Here is a 6,000-nt window from a genome sequence, read left to right on the forward strand (position 1 = left end):
TTCTTTATTTTCTCCTCTCTTGGTTCAAATATCAGTTCATTTGTGGTAAAGAATTAATTTTAATTCTAGTTCTTCCGATATAAAAAGTAGCTAAGTAAAAATGATGGGGAAGCCCCTCCAACCATCCTGTTCCTCTCTGCCATGCCAAAACATTCTAATTGACAGATCTTCAAATGATCAAATTCTTTAACCTTTATAAGCTGAACTGGTTGCTTTTTCTAGAGTGTCATGGGTACAAGATGAGTGAGAATTATTCTTTGAGCTGGCAGCTAAAACAACTAAAGTCCTGATCTCAAAGTCCAGGTCAATCTTCCACATCCCTGTTGGCAGCTCTCTCCCTACTCACCACTCTTAAATAAACAAAACAGATATTAGGTTATTTTTCTATGATATATGCATTATACTCACATAGTTACTATCAACTCATAATTATTTTGGTATTTAAATAGAGTGGGGTAAAAGAAAATGCCTATTTGAGGTTTTATTTAGTTTACATTTTTCCTTTTCTAAAAACAAATTTAGACCAATTCTCTACAATTAAAACTTCAAGTTTCATTCTGTAATGAATATATAGTACAGTCAAACCCAATTAACATAGATATTGTTCAAGAGGCTAATTTATCTAAATGGAACTCTACTTTAAGGAAACAAATTACATCCTGCTTAACAAATACAATGAAACATGATTTTAGCTAAGAAGGACCTGGTGATGAGGCTATAATTTTTTCGTCTTTTAATAAAGGGAGAAATATCAAATCAATAAAAAGTAATTAACAAATCTGATTTCAATTCAGATTCAGGGTAACAACACTCATCTGCTACTCTGGATTTCCATAGACTTTATACTTTTGAGTTCTACATCAATGTTTCATCATAGAGTAGAGGTGATCAAGAATATCCCATTGATGTACATGCAATGGAAAGGTTTTTTTTCTTATTTTGTCTTTTTTACCAAATTGTCAATATTTTGAGTAGGGTCATGATAACAGAATTCATCTGTCCAAGGACCAGCCTCAATATGTATGGAGTGGAAGAACAATGAAGCATCCTTTTGGAATCAGGCATGACACCAATGGAAATATCAGTCCAAGTCAGTCAAAAATATGGTCAGATCTAACAGGCTTGGTGGGTAGAGTGTTATTAAAAGCTTAAGTCTTGAATAGAGAATATCCACTGTCTAACAACCTAGATTTGTTTATTTGTTTAGTTATCAATTTTTCACCCTCTACTTTTACAAACTGGCCAGACTTTTATATATAGTTGCCAAAGGGAAGTAAGGTACTTAGCCCAACTCCTAACAGGCATTTTTGATTCTTAGCACAAGTGCTACTACTGCCTATTCACTGAGAGATTATCTCTCAATATTTTATATGCTCATAGTTATCTCCATGTCGTCTTCCCCATTCCAATGTGAAATCCTTTAGAGCAAAGGCTCTGTTCTTTCTTTTCTTTGTATTCCCAGTTGGACAGTTGATATGTCAGTCAAAAAGTATTTATTAAGCACTTACTAAATGTCAGTATCAGATACTATGCTAAGCACTGGGAACAAAAATATAGGAAGAAATAAAGATAGTCTTTGTCCACCTCTAGGAACTTACATTCTCTTTACTTTTTTTACATTTTTAAAAATTTTATTTATTTTTAGTTCAGTTCCACATTTTCTCCTCTCCCCTCTCCCCCGATGATGACATGTCATCTGATATAGGTTCTATGTATACCTTCGTATTAACCATATTTTCACAATAGTCAAGTTGTAAAGAAGAATTATAACCAATGGAATGAACCACAAACAAGAAGAAACAAGAGGGGTGAGGGGCAAAGAGTTTGCTTCAATCTGCATTCAGACTCTGTAATTCTTTATCTGAATGTGGTTAGCCTTTTCCATCATGAGTCTTTTGGAACTGTCTCAGAACCTTGCATTGCTGAGAGGAGCCAAGAGTCTATCAAAGTTAGTCATCACACATATGATGTGTCTGTAATTGTGTACAATGTTCTCCCAGTTCTGCTCCCCTCACTCAGCACAAGTTCATATAAGTCTTTCCAGGTTATTTTAAAGTCCATCTGCTCCTCATTTCTTACAGCACAATGATATTCCATTACACTACTATACCACAACTTGTTTAGCCATTCCCCAACTGATGGGCATCCCCTTGATTTCCAATTCTTTGTCACTATAAAAAGAGCTGCTTTAAATATTTTCCTTCATATGAGTCATTTCCCATTTGTATGATCTCTTTGGGATATAGCCTTAGAAGTGGAATTACTGGGCCAAATGGTATGTACATTTTTATCGCCCTTTGGGCATAGTTAGAAACTTACATTCTAGTGGGGGAATAACACATACAAGGAAGCTAAAAGGAGAGTGGAGACAGTGTTGGGAGATTAAGGAGAGGGGCATATGACTGGCCCAAGTGTACACCTTAAATGGAGGTTCCATTCAGAGGCAGCAGAAGTGGAGGGAACTTTTAATGTGTGATTTGCTAGAGTTGGTCAGGATAAAAAGCTGGAGCATCATAGAGGCAATCCAGATCACAGTCTGGAGAGTGAGTGGCACATGATAAGAATTGAAGTTGTTGTTGATGGAATAACTGATTAATCCTCATGCTATTGCTGGCTGCCATCAACCACTGTGTGACAAGCTGGAGCTCACTCAGGGAAAGTCAAGCAAGATCATAAGACACTTGAAGTTTAGTTGATTACACTGGGAAATTTTAGTCTGAAGAAGTCTTAGAAAGAACATGGTAGCTGTTTAAAGTATATGAAGATGGATTGTATTGCTTTTGCTTGGCCTTAGATGGCAGAAAAAAAATGAAATTGGTGGACATTGCAAATAAACAGATTGAGTTTGATATAATGAAAACTGTGTAATAATCAGAACTGACCAAAACCGAAATGAATTGTTTGGAAGATAGTGATCTCCTTCTTTCCCTTCTCCCCCACTAAAGGTCCAACAAAGGTTGGATGACTGCTTTAAGGAGATGTAAGAGATAATTCTTTAGTTAGGTGCTAATTGAACTGTTATAGATGGATTTCTTCTAATTTCCTCTAATTCTGAAACTCTTTGTGTACTTACACCAGCCCTAAGCCTTGCAATTGTCCCACTTACCAAGTGGAGTTGCTGTGAGGAAAGTATCTTGTAAATCACAAGAGTTCTACTTAAATATGAGAATTATTTTCTACAATATTTCCCAGAATTCTACTTCCCAAGTATTACACTGTTTCCCATGCAACAATAAGCTGGTATAACTCAAAACCTGTTAAAAATTTTTAAAAATCATGCTTAGATGTTATCACTAACCACATAGAAAAACATTCCAATATCCAATTGTTTCCATTGTTTCCCCATCCCCAGTCTACTCCCCAAACTCTCATCTAATCAGCAAATATAAAGTAGGCTACCAGAAATCTGCCATAGAAATTTGAGGTTCTCTCATTAGCTACTTTCTTCCTCAACATTTCCCTTTTCATCAGCATATATTAAGGGAGATAGGAAGGGATAAGAAGCAAATGCCTGTTTTTCATGAAGATAAGAATTTTTATTTCTCCCTGAAGCTTGGATAGAATTCAATTTAAGGTATCTCCCCATCCCTCTACTCCCACTTAGAACATTAGGTTTTCAACACAAAAGCCTAGAATTGTTTGTGTGTTAAAGGTTCATCTAGTAAGCTAATTTTTTCCTGAAAATTTTCCTCAAACCATGTGTCTGTTAACTAATATAGCAACACATTTCATTTGTAACTGTCATCAGGAATATACTCAACATGTGATGATTTTGTTTTCAATTTCTTGGAACCTCACATTCTCCCTGGCAGCATATGAGATCATCTATCATGTTCAAGTGTAATGGTATACCAATGGATACAATAAAATGGGGAAAAAAGGAATGCTAGATCAGGAGAGGTCACAAGGATCACTAGTTTTTCATTTTGACAAAATGAACATTTTAGTAAGCAATTTACGAATGTGGATTTTACAGTGTCTAAGGATGCTGACATTAATTCTTATTCTGTATTATGAGAGGATGATCTGACTCCAGCCTGCTATTCCATGCTTATTCCACACTATTCCAAATCATAAAGAAAATCCAAATCTCTATTCTAGTCAAGTTGACCTCATTCCTGTCTGAAGAACATTACATTCTATCTCTTGCCTTTAGCATGAAGTAGCAAGGTGGCATCATGAATAGAGTGAGAGATTAGGTGTCAGGAAGAACTAACTTCATATTCTGCTCCAAAATACCATTTTCTTAACATCTCTGAACTTGAGTTTCCCCATTTGCAAAATGAAGGGGCTTAATTTCCCTTCAAGCTCCCATCCAGCTAAGGCTGCCTTCTTAAATGTCCTTTGTCCAGGCCATCCCCATGCCTATAACAACCGCCTCTTTACCACCATCTTTTACACTTCCTGTCTTCTTTCAAGAAAAAGGCTGATGCCCCACCTCCCATGGAAAGTCATTCCTGAAACCTCTCATTGTTCTTGCTCTCTCCACGTCATCACTCATACACTTGTCTGTTTACTGATTGTATCCTCTCACCCCTCTAGAAATAGAAATGCCTTACCAGGAGGAACTTTCTATCTGTAGCAACTCTTCCACCTGGTAGGTGTTTAACCAAGGCTTGTTTGGTTGGATCTGAGTAAGTTAGTGTTCTGTCTTAATCAAAATGAGTCTGGATTGCCTTAGGCTACAACATGCTGTACTAATTGGATAAGTCTGTAGTCAATTCTCTGACAGACAGGGAAGTATAAATCTTTATCCTTCAAAGTACAAATCAAGCCTTGATTACTTCAGTCTACGCTGACTTTCTTCATCTCTAAACTCCCACAGCATGTAGATTTGTTTGGGCATATAATTCAGATTTTCTTAGATGCAGTTTTTCTATTCTCTTTTATTCCACATTTCAATGTTTTCTCTAGATCATATGTTCCACAAGGGAGAAGAATGTGTCTTATACTTCTTCCATGGTTCCCTAAGCAACGAGAGCAGTGTTAGGCACAGACCACCAGTAACTGGTGTCCAATTAATCAACAAATGAGGTAAGATCCTTGATGACATCAATGTAATACTTAATTCTCAGCATTAGAGATTTCCTTTGGTAACAGACCCACTAAAAGTTCACTTTAAAGCATCAGAAGAAGAAATGAAAGTTTTCTTTGTTGTTTGTTTTAAAATATGTACTAGTGAAGGGTGATGAGAACAGAAAAGTAAGTGACATTTGTCTTAGGCACAAGAAGAAACAAATCAATAACTGAAATATATAAAAGCGCTTTAAGGTTTATTAACTGTTTCACTTACATTATTTTATTTTATCCCTACAGTCATCCTGGAGGTAGATACTATTATTGCCATTTTGAAGACTGCTTAAATAGAGGTTCAGAAATGGTTAGTGACCTAGGTAAAGTTGTTATCTGTTGTTCTCAAAGAGGACCAAAATGACATCTTTATGTTGCAGTCATGGTACAGGTGTCAACCTGTGAGTGGTCAGACCAATAAAAGTTCAGAATGCTCTATCACACATTGGGCACAAATAAGTCCATATGAACATTTGTGGTGGAGATATCTCTAAATGTATGCACCTCATGTTTCTTTTGCACTACTGAAATTCTGCTTTGCTCGTAGAGTACAATGCCTTCTTTGATGCAGGCACACCATAATAAGTGATCCTTTTTCAGTATGTAATGTTATGTAATCAACTCCAAAATTCTTCAGAAAGACCTGGAGAGTGTATTTGTATCACTTCTTCTGACCACTGCATAAATGATTGCCTTGTGCGAGTTCTCCATAAAATAGTCTTTTTAGGCAAATGTACTTTGGGTATATAAACAATGTGGCTAGCTGTAAGGGTTATGGGATTTAAAGATCTCCCATGCCCCATGGACGTGCTGACATAGCAGAGCAAGAGAAAGTGAAAAGCCAAGCTAACGGTCCTGCAGTTGGCAGTTGGTGGCAGTTGCCTTTTTTTTTTTTGAGTAAGGACTCCGGCTGAGCACTGCCAGGGGCCG

At 36.6% G+C, this 6,000-nt stretch overlaps 1 protein-coding gene across 2 annotated transcripts in view; it reads right to left on the minus strand.

Moving 5' to 3' along the window:
• Positions 1-6,000, minus strand: part of PAK5 (p21 (RAC1) activated kinase 5) — a 395,791-nt gene that overhangs the window by 284,204 nt on the left and 105,587 nt on the right. The gene's annotated exons all lie outside the window — the stretch shown is intronic.

This window comes from Petaurus breviceps, unplaced genomic scaffold (genome assembly GCF_028583685.1).
Source record: "Petaurus breviceps papuanus isolate PSGF00001 unplaced genomic scaffold, PetGlider_PUasm1.0 90919, whole genome shotgun sequence".
Lineage (NCBI taxonomy): Eukaryota > Metazoa > Chordata > Mammalia > Diprotodontia > Petauridae > Petaurus > Petaurus breviceps.